The following is a 16694-nucleotide window of genomic DNA, read 5'->3' as shown; positions in this document are numbered from 1 at the left end:
GGTGCTGCCAGGATTGAGCCTTGATGCGCAAAATGCTGCCCTGCCCTCGCGGAGGGCAGGGCAGGAAAAATTGGTGCTGCCAGGATTGTGATGGTGCGCCAGAATTGAGCCTTGGTGCGCCAGATTTGAGCCTTGGTGCGCCAGATCCATGCACCAACAAAATGCTGCCCTGCCCTCGCGGAGGGCAGGGCAGTGTTTCCACTTTGATGTCCCGTGTTCAAAACTCGGCTGGAACACACGCTCAATTAATTTCCTTGGTTTCTTGGCACGGCACTCAACCTTAGTTCCTTGCTTCTTCCTTGTTCCGTGTTCGATTCTTGTGGCATGCATGGGTGACATTTTTCCTTTGATTTTCTTCCTTGGTGAGCCCGATACTGCCCTTGTGGAGGGCAGGGCAAGGTTCTCTTCTTCTTGGTTCCAAGGCACAATTTTGTGCTCTGCCCTTGTAGTGGGCAGGGCAGAGTTGCCTTCCTTGCTTGGTTCCCTTATGTTGCCCTCCTAGAGGGCAGTGTGCCCTTGTGGAGGGCAATGTTTGCCTCCCCCTTTGCATGCGGCATACTTCCTCTTGCTTTGACCACACTTTCCTTTCCTTGGGCTACACTTCTTAGGCCACGCTTTTCCTTTTCTTTTCTTTTCTTCACCTACAATAAACCAAAACAACCACTCAAAGTATCACTAAATTCAAGAGGCTTATAAATCAATTAAAATTCAATTAAAATTAGCTTAAACCTCATGGATTAATATTAATTTCATGGTGGTTGCTTGATTTAAAGAAGTTGTGCATTTTCACTCCAAATCACTTACTTAAGAAGCAAGAAAGTGCATAAAGACTAACAAAACAAGTGAAATTAGCTTGAAAAATGGGTATATGATGACTTGTCATCACACCTACTCCCGACTTCTATGGGAGAAGCATCTCTATCCCTGCCATTGGAGCAAACAACTTTGAGCTTAAGCCTCAATTAGTTTCTCTAATGCAACAGAATTGCAAGTTCCATGGACTTCCATTGGAAGATCCTCATCAGTTTTTAGCTGAATTCTTGCAAATCTGTGACACTGTCAAGACCAATGGGGTTGACCCTGAGGTCTACAGACTTATGCTATTCCCTTTTGCTGTAAGAGATAGAGCTAGAATATGGTTGGATTCACAACCTAAAGAAAGCCTGAACTCTTGGGAAAAGCTAGTCAATGCCTTTTTGGCAAAGTTCTTTCCATATCAAAAATTGAGTAAGCTTAGAGTGGAAGTCCAAACCTTCAGACAAAAGGAAGGTGAATCCATCTATGAAGCTTGGGAAAGATATAAACAATTGATCAGAAAGTGTCCCTCTGATATGCTTTCTATACGAAGCATCATAGGTATTTTCTATGATGGTCTGTCTGAACTGTCCAAGATGTCTTTGGATAGCTCTGCTGGAGGATCTCTTCATCTGAAGAAGATGCCTACGGAAGCTCAAGAGCTCCTTGAAATGGTTGCAAATAACCAATTCATGTACACTTCTGAAAGGAATCCTGTGAACAATGGGACAAATCAGAAGAAAGGAGTTCTTGAGATTGATACTCTGAATGCCATATTGGCTCAGAATAAAATATTGACTCAGCAAGTCAATTTGATTTCTCAAAGTCTGTCTGGAATGCAAAATACACCAGGCAGTACTAAGGATGCTTCATCTGAAGAAGAAGCTTATGATCCTGAGAATCCTTCAATAGAAGAGGTGAATTACATGGGAGAACCCTATGGAAAAACCTATAATTCTTCATGGAGAAATCATCCAAATCTCTCATGGAAGGATCAACAGAGACCTCAACAAGGTTTCAACAACAATAATGGTGGAAGAAACAGGTTTAGCAATGGCAAGCCTTTTCCATCATCTTCTCAGCAACAAACAGAGAATTCTAAGCAGAGCCACTCTGACTTAGCAACCATGGTCTTTGATCTAATCAAAACCACTCAAAGTTTCATGATTGAAACAAGGTCCTCCATTAGGAATTTGGAGGCACAAGTGGGTCAGCTGAGCAAGAAAATTACTGAACTCCCCCTAGTACTCTTCCAAGCAATACAGAAGAAAATCCAAAAGGAGAGTGCAAGGCCATCAACATGGCCGAATTTGGAGAGGAGGGAGAGGCAGTGAACGCCACTGAGGAAGACCTCAATGGACGTCCACTGGCCTCCAATGAGTTCCCTAATGAGGAACCATGGGAATCTGAGGCTCACACTGAGACCATAGAGATTCCAATGGATTTACTTCTGCCATTCATGAGCTCTGATGAGTATTCTTCCTCTGAAGAGGATGAGTATGTCACTGAAGAGCAAGTTGCTAAATACCTTGGAGCAATCATGAAGCAAAATGACAAGTTATTTGGTAATGAGACTTGGGAGGATGAACCCCCTTTGCTCACCAAAGAACTGGATGACTTGTCTAGGGAGAGATTACCTCAAAAGAGATAAGATCCTGGAAAGTTCTCAATACCTTGCGCCATAGGCACCACGACCTTCAAGAAGGCCTTGTGTGACCTAGGGTCAAGTGTGAACCTCATGCCTCTCTCTGTAATGGAGAAGCTAGGGATCTTTGAGGTGCAAGCTGCAAGAATCTCACTAGAGATGGCAGACAATTCAAGAAAATAAGCTTATGGACTTGTAGAGGATGTTCTAGTAAAGGTTGAAGACCATTACATCCCTGCTGATTTCATAATCCTAGAGACTGGGAAGTGCATGGATGAATCCATCATCCTTGGCAGACCCTTCCTAGCCACAGCAAAGGCTGTGATTGATGTGGACAGGGGAGAATTGATCATTCAAGTGAATGAAGAATCCTTTGTGTTTAAGACTCAAGGATACCCCTCTGTCACCATGGAGAGGAAGCATGAAGAGCTTCTCTCAAAACAGAGTCAAACAGAGCCCCCACAGTCAAACTCTAAGTTTGGTGTTGGGAGCCCACAACCAAATTCTAAGTTTGGTGTTGAACCCCCACATTCAAACTCTAAGTTTGGTGTTGGGAGGTTCCAACATTGCTCTGAGCATCTGTGAGGCTCCATGAGAGCCTACTGTCAAGCTACTGACATTAAAGAAGCGCTTGTTGGGAGGCAACCCAATGTTATATTTTATCTATTTTCCTTTGTTATTTTATATTTTCTGTAGGTTGATGATCATGAGAAGTCACAAAATCAATTGAAAAAGTAAAAACAGAATGAAAAACAGAAAGAAAAACAGCACACCCTGGAGGAGAACTTGCTGGCATTTAAACGCCAGTGAAGCTAGCAAATGGGCATTTAACACCCAGTCTGGCACCATTCTGGGCGTTTAACGCCAGAAAGGGGCACAAGACTGGCGTTAAATGCCAGAAAAGGGCAAAAAGCTGGCGTTAAACGCCAGAAATGGGCACCAGCCCGGCGTTTAACGCCAGAATTGGCACATAGAGCAATTTTGCTCGCCACTTGGTGCAGGGATGACTTTTCTTTGACACCTCAGGATCTGTGGACCCCACAGGATCCCCACCTACCCCACCACCCTCTCTCTTCTTCTTCACCCATTCACCAATCACCTCAACCACTTTCCCTCCCAAACCCACCCTCCAATAGCCGAACCCTACCCCTCTCTCCACCCCTATATAAACCCATCTTCACTCCTTCATTTTCACACAACCTAAACACTACTTCTCCCCCTTTGGCCGAACCACAAAGCCACCTCCATCTCCTCTATTTCTTCTTCTTCTACTCTCTTCTTTCTTCTTTTGCTCAAGGACGAGCAAACCTTTTAAGTTTGGTGTGGTAAAAGTATTGCTTTTTGTTTTTCCATAACCATTTATGGCATCCAAGGCCGGAGAAACCTCTAGAAAGAGGAAAGGGAAGGCAAAAGCTTTCACCTCCGAGTCATGGGAGATGGAGAGATTCATCTCAAGGGTGCATCAAGACCACTTCTATGAAGTTGTGGCCTTGAAGAAGGTGATCCCCGAGGTCCCTTTCAAACTCAAAAAGAGTGAATATCCGGAGATCCGACATGAGATCCGAAGAAGAGGTTGGGAAGTGCTTACCAACCCTATTCAACAAGTCAGAATCTTAATGGTTCAAGAGTTCTATGCCAATGCATGGATCACCAAGAACCATGATCAAAGTGTGAACCCGGACCCAAAGAATTGGCTTACAATGGTTCGGGGAAAATACTTAGATTTTAGTCCGGAAAATGTAAGGTTGGCATTCAACTTGCCCATAATGCAAGGAGATGAACACCCTTACACTAGAAGGGTCAACTTTGATCAAAGGTTGGACCAAGTCCTCATAGACATCTGTGAAGAGGGCGCCCAATGGAAGAAAGATTCAAGAGGGAAGCCGGTTCAATTGAGAAGGCATGACCTCAAGCCCGTAGCTAGGGGATGGTTGGAGTTTATCCAACGCTCAATCATTCCCACTAGCAACCGGTCTGAAGTTACCCTAGACCGGGCCATCATGATCCATAGCATCATGATTGGAGAAGAAGTAGAAGTTCATGAGGTCATAGCCCAGGAACTTTATAAGGTGGCGGACAGGTCCTCTACCTTGGCAAGGTTAGCCTTTCTTCATCTCATTTGTCACCTCTGTTATTCAGTTGGAGTTGACATAGAGGGAGACATCCCCATTGATGAGGACAAGCCCATCACTAAGAAAAGGATGGAGCAAACAAGAGATCCCACTCATCATGAAATCCCTGAGATGCCTCAAGGGATGCACTTTCCTCTACAAAATATTGGGAGCAAATTAACACCTCCCTAGGAGAATTGAGTTCCAACATGGGACAACTAAGGGTGGAGCACCAAGAACATTCCATCCTCCTCCATGAAATTAGAGAAGATCAAAGAATCATGAGAGAGGAGCAACAAAGGCAAGGAAGAGACATTGAGGAGCTCAAGCACTCCATAAGATCTTCAAGAGGAAGAACAAGCCGCCATCACTAAGGTGGACCCGTTCTTTAATTTCCTTGTTCTTTATTTTCCTGTTTTTCGAATTTTAATGCTTATGTTTATCTATGTTTGTGTCTTGTGATCATTAGTGTCTTAGTGTCTATGCCTTAAAGTTATGAATGTCCTATGAATCCATCACCTTTCTTAAATGAAAAATGTTCTTAATTGAAAAAGAGAAGAATTGCATGAATTTTAAATTTTATAACAGATTAATTATTTTTGATGTGGTGGCAATACTTTTGTTTTCTGAATGTATGCTTAAACAGTGCATATGTCTTTTGAATTTGTGGTTCATGAATGGTTGGCTCTTGAAAGAATGATGAAAAAGGAGACATGTTACTGAGGATCTGAAAAATCATAAAAATGATTCTTGAAGCAAGAAAAAGCAGTGAATACAAAAAAAAAAAAACGAAAAAAAAGAAGAAAAAAAAGAGAAAAAGAGAGAAAAAGAAAGAAAAAGAAAGTTGTGATCCAAGGCAAAAAGAGTGTGCTTAAGAACCCTGGACACTTCTAATTGGGGACTCTAGCAAAGCTGAGTCACAATCTGAAAAGGTTCACCCAATTATGTGTCTGTGGCATGTATGTATCCGGTGGTAATACTGGAAGACAAAGTGCTTTGTGTTCAAGAATCATCATACTTAACTAGGAGAATCAATAACACTGTCTGGATTCTGAGTTCCTATAGAAGCCAATCATTCTGAATTTCAAAGGATAGAGTGAGATGCCAAAACTGTTCAGAGGCAAAAAGCTAAAGGCCCCGCTCATCTAATTAATACTGATCTTCATAGATGTTTTTGGAATTCATTGCATATTCTCTTCTTTTTATCTTATTTGATTTTCAGTTGCTTGAGGACAAGCAACAATTTACGTTTGGTGTTGTGATGAGCAGATAATTTATACGCTTTTTGGCATTGTTTTTAGTATGTTTCTAGCAGGATTTAGTTAGTTTTTAGTATATTTTTATTAGTTTTTAGTTAAAATTCACTTTTCTGGACTTTACTATGAGTTTGTGTGTTTTTCTGTGATTTCAGGTATTTTCTGGCTGAAATTGAGGGACCTGAGCAAAAATCTGATTCAGAGACTGAAAAGGACTGCAGATGCTGTTGCATTCTGACCTCCCTGCACTCGAAGTAGACATCCTGGGCTTTCCAGCAATGTATAATAGTCTATACTTTGCTCGAGATTTGATGGCCCAAACCGGCGTTCCAAATCAGCTCAAGAATGCCCGGCGTTAAACGCCCAAACTGGCACAAAAGCTGGCATTTAACTCCAAGAGAAGTCTCTACACGAAAATGCTTCAATGCTCAGTCCAAGCACACACCAAGTGAGCCCGAAAGTGGATTTTTATGTCATTTACTCATTTCTGTAAACCCTAGGCTACTAGTTCTCTACAAATAGGACCTTTTGCTATTGTATTTTCATCTTTTGATCACTTCAGATCTCTAGATCATCTTTGGACATCTAGTTCTTAGATTATTGGGAGGCTGGCCTCACGGCCATGCCTAGACCTTGTTCTTATGTATTTTCAACGGTGGAGTTTCTACACACCATAGATTAAGATGTGGAGCTTTGCTGTACCTCGAGTATTAATGCAATTACTATTGTTCTTCTATTCAATTCAGCTTGTTCTTATTCCAAGATATTCATTCACACTCAAGAACTTGATGAATGTGATGATTATGTGACGCTCATCATCATTTTCACTTATGAACGCGTGCCTGACAACCACTCCCGTTCTACAAGCAAACAAGGCTTGAATGTTTATCTCTTGGATTCCTTAATCGGAATCTTCGTGGTATAAGCTAGAATTGATGGCGGCATTCAAGAGAATCCGGAAGGTCTAAACCTTGTCTGTGGTATTCTGAGTAGGATTCAATGATTGAATGACTATGACGAGCTTCAAACTCCTGAAGGCTGGGCGTTAGTGACAGACGCAAAAGAATCAATGGATTCTATTCCAACCTGATTGAGAACCGACAGATGAATAGCCGTGCCGTGACAGGGTACGTTGAACATTTTCACTAAGAGGACGGGACTGTAGCCACTGACAATGGTGATGCCCAACATATAGCTTGCCATGGAAAGGAGTAAGAAGGATTGGATGAAGACAGTAGGAAAGCAGAGAGACGGAAGGGACAAAGTATCTCCATTCGCTTATCTGAAATTCTCACCAATGAATTACATAAGTATCTCTATCTTTATGCTTTATTCATATATCACCCATACCCATTTGAATCTGCCTGACTAAGATTTATAAGGTGACCATAGCTTGCTTCATACCAACAATCTCCGTAGGATCGACCCTTACTCGCGTAAGGTTTATTACTTGGACGACCCAGTGCACTTGCTGGTTAGTTGTGCGAAGTTGTGATAAAGAGTTGAGATTGCAATGAGCGTACCATGTTGATGGCACCATTGATGATCACAATTTCATGCACCACTTTTCTGGCTAAGTTCTTTCCCCCCTCAAAGGATGAGCAAAATTAGAGTGAAACTTCAAACCTTCAGACAAAAAGAAGGTGAATCCCTCTATGAAACTTGGAAAAGATAAAAGCAATTGGTTTGGAGATGTCCTCCTGATATGCTTTCAGTGTGGTCCATCATAGGCGTGTTCTATGATGGTCTATCTGAACTTTCCAAAATTTCATTGGACAGCTCTGCAGGTGGATCACTCCACTTGAAGAAAATACCTGCAGAAGCTAGAGAACTCATTGAGATGGTTACAAATAACCAATTCATGTACACTTCTGAAAGAAATCCTGTAAACCATGGGACCTCTCAGAAGAAAGGAGTTCTTAAAGTTGATATTCTGAATACCATACTGGCTTAGAACAAGATCTTGACCCAACAGGTCAATATGATCTCCTAGCATCTGACTGGAATGCAAACTGCAGCTGGCAGTACTTAGGAAGCTTCTTTTGAAACAGAAGCTTATGATTCTGATCAACCCACCCTGGAGGAGGTGAATTACATGGGAGAACCCTATGAAAACACCTACAATCCTTCATGGAGGAACCATCCTATCCTCTCATGGAAGGATCAACAAAAACCTCAGCAAGGTTTCAATAACAATTAAGGTGGAAGGAACCAGAATAGGTTCAACAACAGACTACCATTCCCAACTTCTCAACGGAATATGGAAACCTCTGAGCAGAGCCTTTCTGAGTTAGTCATTCTTGTCTCCAGACTCTCTAAGACCACTCATAGTTTTATAAATAAAACAAGGTCCTCCATTAGAAAGTTGGAGGTACAGGTTAGTCAACTGAGCAATAGGATCCTTGAGACTCCTCCTGATACTCTTCCCAGTAATACTGAGGTGAATCCAAAAGAAAAGTGCAAGGCCATAACCATGGAGGTTGAGGCCGAAATTAGAGAGAATGGGGTGGCGTTGAACGCCAGTGAAGGACATATCACTGGACGTTCAACATCCAATTTGGCACTGAAAGCCAGTGAGGAACCCCTCACTAGGCATTCAACACCCATCCTGGCAGTAGAGCTGGCATTGAGCGCCAGTCAAGGTATCCCTGTTGGGCGTTCAACGCCCAAACAGGCAGTCATCTTGGCGCTGAACGCCAGTGAAGAACCCTTCATTGGGCGTTCAACGCCCAAAAGGCTAGAAGAACTGGCGTTTAACGCCAGTAAGGGTGCACAGCAAGGGCGTTCGCCGCCCAAAGAGCTATTGAAGCTGGCGTTGAACGTTAGTGAAAGCACACCCTTTGAGTGCTTAAGTCCTACTCAAGTAACTTGTATCCCAAAACCGAAGAAAACCATAAAAACCATTGAGGTTTGGTGCACGAAAATGTGATCAGCAATGGCGCCATCAACATGGTACGCTCAATTGCAATCTCAACTCTTTATCACAACTTCGCACAACTAACCAGCAAGTGCACTGGGTCGTCCAAGTAATAAACCTTACGCGAGTAAGGGTCGATCCCACGGAGATTGTTGGTATGAAGCAAGCTATGGTCATCTTGTAAATCTCAGTCAGGTAGATTCACATGGTTATGGATGATTTATGAATAAAGCATAAAATAAAGATAGAGATACTTATGTAATTCATTGGTGAGAATTTCAGATAAGCGTATGGAGATGCTTTGTCCCTTCCGTCTCTCTGCTTTCCTACTGTCTTCATCCAATCCTTCTTACTCCTTTCCATGGCAAGCTGTATGTTGGGCATCACTGTTGTCAATGGCTACAGTCCCTTCCTCTCAGTGAAAATGTTCAACGCGCTCTGTCACAGCACGGCTATTCAGCTGTCGGTTCTCGATCATGTCGGAATAGAATCCAGTGATTCTTTTGCGTCTGTCACTAACGCCCCACAATCGCGAGTTTGAAGCTCGTCACAGTCATTCAATCCTTGAATCCTACTCAGAATACCACAGACAAGGTTTAGACCTTCCGGATTCTCTTGAATGCCGCCATCAATTCTAGCTTATACCACGAAGATTCTGATTAAGGAATCCAAGAGACAAACATTCAAGCCTTGTTTGCTTGTAGAATGGAAGTGGTTGTCAGGCACGCGTTCATAAGTGAGAATAATGATGAGCGTCACATAATCATCACATTCATCGTGTTCTTGGGTGCAAATGAATATCTTAGAACAAGAATAAGCTTAATTGAATAGAAGAACAATAGTAATTGCATTAATACTCGAGGTACAGCAGAGCTCCACACCTTAATCTATAGTGTGTAGAAACTCCACCGACTCCACCGTTGAAAATACATAAGTGATAATGGTGATCATTGGTTTCGGCCCCAGAGAGGGAACCAGAAGAACCAAGATGAGAATACAATAGTAAAAGGTCCTATATGTAGAGAACTAGTAGCTTAGGGTTTACAAAGATGAGTAAATGGCATAAAAATCTACTTCCGGGCCCACTTGGTGTGTGCTTGGGCTGAGCATTGAAGCTTCTATGTGTAGAGACTTTTCTTGGAGTTAAACGCCAGCTTTGGTGCCAGTTTGGGCGTTTAACTCCCATTCTTGTGCCAGTTCCGGCGTTAAACGCCAGAATTCTTGAGATGACTTGGAACGCCTGTTTGGGCCATCAAATCTCGGGAAAAGTATGAACTATTATATATTGCTGGAAAGCCCAGGATGTCTACTTTCCAACGCAATTGAGAGCGCGCCAATTGGGTTTCTTTAGCTTCAGAAAATCCACTTCGAGTGCAGGGAGGTCAGAATCCAACAGCATCTGCAGTCCTTTTCAGCCTCTGAATAAGATATTTGCTCAGGTCCCTCAATTTCAGCCAGAAAATACCTGAAATCACAGAAAAACACACAAACTCATAGTAAAGTCCAGAAAAGTGAATTTTAACTAAAAACTAATAAAAATACAATAAAAACTAACTAAAACATACTAAAAATATACTAAAAACAATGCCAAAAAGCATATAAATTATCCGCTCATCACAACACCAAACTTAAATTGTTGCTTGTCCCCAAGCAACTGAAAATCAAATAGGATAAAAAGAAGAGAATATACTATAGACTCCAAATTATCAATGAAACTTAGCTCCAATTAGATGAGAGGGACTAGTAGTTTTTTGCCTCTGAACAGTTTTGGCATCTCACTTTATCCTTTGAATTTCAGAGTGCTTGGTTTCTATAGGAACTCAGAATTCAGATAGTGTTATTGATTCTCCTAGTTAAGTATGTTGATTCTTGAACACAGCTACTTTATGAGTCTTGGCCGTGGCCCAAAGCACTCTGTTTTCCAGTATTACCACCGGATACATACATGCCACAGACACATAACTGGTTGAACCTTTTCAGATTGTGACTTAGCTTTGCTAGAGTCCCCAATTAGAGGTGTCCAGGGTTCTTGAGCACACTCTTTTTGCCTTAGATCACGACTTTAACCGCTCAGTCTCAAGTTTTCACTTGACACCTTCACTCCTATCCACTGATGCTCAAAGCCTTGGATCCTTTTTATTATTCTTGCCTTTTGGTTTAAAGGACTATTGGCTTTTTCTGCTTGCTTCTCTTTTTTTTTGAATTCACTGCTTTTTCTTGCTTCAAGAATCATTTTTATGATTTTTTAGATCCTCAGTAACATGTCTCCTTTTTCATCATTCTTTCAAGAGCCAACAATTTTAACATTCATGAACAACAAATTCAAAAGACATATGCACTGTTCAAGCATACATTCAGAAAACAAAAAGTATTGTCACCACATCAAATAACTAAACCAGTTTCAAGGTTGAATTCGAAATCATGTACTTCTTGTTCTTTTGTAATTAAAACATTTTTTATTTAAGAAAGGTGATGGATTCATAGGACATTCATAACTTTAAGACATAGACACTAAGACTCTAATGATCATAAGACACAAACATAGATAAACATAAAGCATAATTTTTGAAAAACAGAAAAATAAAGAACAAGGAGATTAAAGAACGGGTCCACCTTAGTGATGGTGGCTTGTTCTTCCTCTTGAAGATCTTATGGAGTGCTTGAGCTCCTCAATGTCTTTTCCTTGCCTTTGTTGCTCCTCTCTCATGATTCTTTGATCTTCTCTAATTTCATGGAGGAGGATGGAATGTTCTTGGTGCTACACCCTTAGTTGTCCCATGTTGGTACTTAATTTTCCTAGGGAGGTGTTAATTTGCTCCCAATAGTTTTGTGGACGAAAGTGCATCCCTTGAGGCATCTCAGGGATTTTATGATGAGGAATTTCCTCATGCTCATGTCTATGAGTGGGATCTCCTGTTTGCATTGAGCTCCTTCCACACAAATATCCATGAGGACTTGGTCCAACCTTTGATTAAAGTTGACCTTTTTTGAGTTTGAAAAGGGACCTCGGGGATCACCTTCTTCTTGGCCACAACTTCATAGAGGTGGCCTTAATGCACCCTTGAGATGAATCTCTCCATCTCTCATGACTCGGAGGTGGAAGCTTTTGCCTTCCCTTTCCTCTTTCTAGAGGTTTCTCCGGCCTTAGGTGCCATAAATGGTTATGGAAAAAAACAAAAAGCAACGCTTTTACCACACCAAACTTAGAAGGTTTGCTTGTCCTCGAGCAAAAGAAGAAAGAAGAGAGTAGAAGAAGAAGAAATAGAGGAGATGGAGGGTGGGCTTTGTGTTTCGGCTAAGGGGGAGAAGTAGTGGTTTGAATTTGGATGGTGGGGTAGGTGGGGTTTTATGAAGGATGGATGTGAGTGGTGAAGTGAATGGTGGGATTTGATAGGTGAGGGGTTTTTGGGAAAGAGGTATTGAGGTGATTGGTGAATGGATGAAGAAAAGAGAGAGAGGTGGGGTAGGTGGGGATCCTGTAGGGTCCATAGATCCTGAGGTGTCAAGGATAATTCATCCCTGCACCAAGTGGCGTGCAAAAATGTCCTTTCTGAGAGTAGAAGAAGAAGAAATAGAGGAGATGGAGGGTGGGCTTTGTGTTTCGGCTAAGGGGGAGAAGTAGTGGTTTGAATTTGGATGGTGGGGTAGGTGGGGTTTTATGAAGGATGGATGTGAGTGGTGAAGTGAATGGTGGGATTTGATAGGTGAGGGGTTTTTGGGAAAGAGGTATTGAGGTGATTGGTGAATGGATGAAGAAAAGAGAGAGAGGTGGGGTAGGTGGGGATCCTGTAGGGTCCATAGATCCTGAGGTGTCAAGGATAATTCATCCCTGCACCAAGTGGCGTGCAAAAATGTCCTTTCTGCCAATCCTGGCGTTAAACACCGGGCTGGTGCCCATTTCTGGCGTTTAACGCCAGCTTCTTGCCCATTCCTAGCGTTAAACGCCAGTCTGGTGCCCCTTTCTGGCGTTAAACGCCCAGAATGGTGCCAGACTGGGCGTTAAACGTCCATTTTGCTATCTTCACTGGCGTTTAAATGCCAGCAAATTTTCCTCCAGAGTGTGCTATTTTTCTTTCTATTTTTCATGTTGTTTTTGCTTTTTCAATTGATTTTGTGACTTCCCATGATCATCAACCTATAAAAGACATAAAATAACAAAGGGAAATAGATAAATATAACATTAGGTTGCCTCCCAACAAGCGCTTCTTTAATGTCAGTAGCTTGACAGTGGGCTCTCATGGAGCCTCACAGATACTCAGAGCAATGTTGGAACCTCTCAACACCAAACTTAGAGTTTGAGTGTGGGGTTTCAACACCAAACTTAGAATTTGGTTGTGGCCTCCCAACAGCAAACTTAAAGTTTGACTGTGGGGGCTCTGTTTGACTCTGTTTTGAGAGAAGCTCTTCATGCTTCCTCTCCATGGTTACAGAGGGATATCCTTGAGCCTTAAACACAAAGGATTCTTCATTCACTTGAATGATCAATTCTCCTCTGTCAACATCAATCACAGCCTTTGCTGTGGCTAGGAAGGGTCTGCCAAGGATGATAGATTCATCCATGAACTTCCCAGTCTCTAGGACTATGAAATCAGCAGGGATGTAATGGTCTTCAACCTTTACCAGAACATCCTCTACCAGTCTATAAGCTTGTTTTCTTGAATTGTCTGCCATCTCTAGTGAGATTTTTGCAGCATGTACCTCAAAGATCCCTAGCTTCTCCATTACAGAGAGAGGCATGAGGTTTATGCTTGACCCTAGGTCACATAGAGCCTTCTCAAAGGTCATAGTGCCTATGGTATAAGGTATTGAGAACTTCCCAAGGTCCTGTCTCTTTTGAGGTAATCTCTGCCTAGTTAAGTCATCCAGTTCTTTGGTGAGTAAAGGAGGTTCGTTCTCCCAAGTCTCATTACCAAATAACTTATCATTTAGCTTCATGATTGCTCCAAGGTACTTAGCAACTTGCTCTTCAGTAACATCTTCATCCTCTTCAGAGGAAGAATACTCATCAGAGCTCATGAATGGTAGAAGTAAATCCAATGGAATCTCTATGGTCTCATTATGAGCCTCAGATTCCCATGGTTCCTCATTAGGGAACTCATTGGAGGCCAGTGGACGTCCATTGAGGTCTTCCTCAGTGGCGATCACTGCCTCTTCCTCCTCTCCAAATTCGGCCATGTTGATGACCTTGCACTCTCCTTTTGGATTCTCTTCTGTATTGCTTGGAAGAGTACTATGAGGGAGTTCAGTAACTTTCTTACTCAGCTGACCCACTTATGCCTCCAAGTTTCTAATGGAGGACCTTGTTTCAGTCATGAAACTTTGAGTGGTTTTGATTAGATCAGAGACCATGGTTGCTAAGTCAGAGTGGCTCTGCTTAGAATTCTCTGTTTGTTGCTGAGAAGATGATGGAAAAGGCTTGCCATTGCTAAACCTGTTTCTTCCACCATTATTGTTGTTGAAACCTTGTTGAGGTCTCTGTTGATCCTTCCATGAGAGATTTAGATGATTTCTCCATGAAGGATTATAGGTGTTTCCATAGGGTTCTCCCATGTAATTCACCTCTTCCATTGAAGGATTCTCAGGATCATAAGCTTCTTCTTCGGATGAAGCATCCTTAGTACTGCCTGGTGCAGCTTGCATTCCGGACAGACTTTGAGAAATCATATTGACTTGCTGAGTCAATATTTTGTTATGAGCCAATATGGCATTCGGAGTATCAATCTCAAGAACTCCTTTCTTATGATTCGTCCCATTGTTCACAGGATTCCTTTCAGAAGTGTACATGAATTGGTTATTTGCAATCATTTCAATGTGTTCTTGAGCTTCTGCAGGCATCTTCTTCAGATGAAGAGATCCTCCAGCAGAGCTATCCAATGACATCTTGGACAGTTCAGACAGACCATCATAGAAGATACCTATGATGCTCCATTCAGAAAGTATGTCAGAGTGACACTTTCTGATCAACTGTTTGCATCTTTACCAAGCTTCATAGAGGGATTCTCCTTCCTTCTGTCTGAAGGTTTGGACCTCCACTCTAAGCTTACTCAATTTTTGAGGTGGAAAGAACTTTGCCAAGAAGGCATTGACTAGCTTTTCCCAAGAGTTCAGGCTTTCTTTAGGTTGTGAGTCCAACCATATCCTAGCTCTGTCGCTTACAACAAAAGGGAATAGCATAAGTCTGTAGACCTCAGGGTCAACCCCATTGGTCTTGCAGTGTCACAGATTTGCAAGAATTCAGCTAAAAACTGATGAGGATCTTCCAATGGAAGTCCATGGAACTTGCAATTCTGTTGCATTAGAGAAACTAATTGAGGCTTAAGCTCAAAGTTGTTTGCTCCAATGGCAGGGATAGAGATGCTTCTCCCATAGAAGTCGGGGGTAGGTGCAGTAAAGTCACCCAACACCTTCCTTGCATTGTTGGCATTGTTGTTGTTTTCGGCTGCCTTGTCTTCTTCTTTGAAGATTTCTGTTCGGTCCTCTACAGAGAGTTGTGCTTTAGCTTCTCTTAGCTTTCGCTTCAAGGTCCTTTCAGGTTCAGGGTCGGCCTCAACAAGAATGCTTTTGTCCTTGCTCCTGCTCATATGAAAAAGAAGAGAACAAGAAAATATGGAATCCTCTATGTCACAGTATAGAGATTCCTTGAGGTGTCAGAGGAAAAGAAAAATAGAAGGAAGAGGTAGAAGAATTCGAACTTATCAAGAAAGATAGAGTTCAAATTGTGCATTGAGGAGGAGTGTTAGTCCATAAATAGAAGGATGTGAGAAGAGGGGAAGAAATTTTCAAAAATAAATTAAAAAGATTTTAAAAGCACTTTGAAAAAATGAAGAATGATTTTCGAAAAATATGATTGGGAAAGAAATAAAGTGATTTTTGAAAAAGACTTTGAAATTAGAAATCAAAAAGATATGATTGAAAACTATTTTGAAAAAGATGTGATTAAAAGATATGATTGAAAAGATATGGTTTTAAAAAGATATGATTGAGAATATATGATTGAAAAACAATTTAAAAAGATTTGATTTTTAAAATTAATGACTTGGCTAACAAGAAATTTAAAAGATATGATTCAGACATTAAACTTTTCTCAACAGAAAAGGCAACATAATTGAAATGTTGAATCAAATCATTAATTGTTAGCAAGTATTTTTGAAAAATGGAAAGAAATTGATTTTGAAAATATATGAAAACTTGAAAAAAATTTGAATTAAAAACAGAATCTTCCGTCTTGTGCCATCCTGGCATTAAACGCCCATAATGGTATACATTCTGGCGTTTAACGCCCAAAACTCACCCCTTTTGGGCGTTAAACGCCCAGCCAGGCACCCTGGCTGGCGTTTAATTGCCAGTTTTCCTTCCTCACTGGGCGTTTTGAACGCCCAGCTTTTTCTGTGTAATTCCTCTGCTGTATGTTCTGAATCTTCAATTCTCTGTATTATTGACTTGAAAAGACACAAAGAAATTTTTTTTGGATTTTTAATGATTAGGAATAATCCAAATGCAACTAAGATCAGATAAACAATGCATGCAAGACACCAAACTTAGAAGTTTGTATACTATTGACACTAACAAATTGAGAATGCATATGAGAAACAACAAAACACTCAAGACAAGAGAATTTAAAGATCAGAGCAAGAAAATCATCAAGAACAACTTGAAGATCAATGAAGACACATGAATGAAATCGAAAAATGCAAGAAAAATAGAAACATGCAATTGACACCAAACTTAAAATTAGACACTAGACTTAAACAAGAAACAAAAAAATATTTTTGATTTTAAGATTTTATAATTTTTTTGGATTTTTCGAAAATTAAATGGAAAAGAAAATAAAGATATCAAAATTCTTAATGAGAATTCCAGGAATCATGCAATGTTAGTCTAAAGCTTCAGTCTAAAGAAATTAGACATGGCTAGCCAAGCTTCAGCAGGACATTGCATTCAAGAGCTAAATTGATGAGAATCAATCAGCT

The 16694-nt window shown here is 41.2% G+C and overlaps 1 non-coding gene across 1 annotated transcript; it reads right to left on the bottom strand.

The window, feature by feature from the left end:
* Positions 1–1229: 1229 nt before the first annotated feature.
* Positions 1230–1337, bottom strand: LOC130964351 (small nucleolar RNA R71). Its single transcript, XR_009080448.1, has one exon. It is a non-coding gene; the product is annotated as a small nucleolar RNA R71 (small nucleolar RNA).
* Between the last annotated feature and the right edge of the window lie 15357 nt (positions 1338–16694).

This window comes from Arachis stenosperma, chromosome 2 (genome assembly GCF_014773155.1).
Source record: "Arachis stenosperma cultivar V10309 chromosome 2, arast.V10309.gnm1.PFL2, whole genome shotgun sequence".
Taxonomy (NCBI): domain Eukaryota; kingdom Viridiplantae; phylum Streptophyta; class Magnoliopsida; order Fabales; family Fabaceae; genus Arachis; species Arachis stenosperma.
Note: the sequence above shows the minus strand (reverse complement) of the source record. Positions and strands in the feature narration are given on the sequence as shown.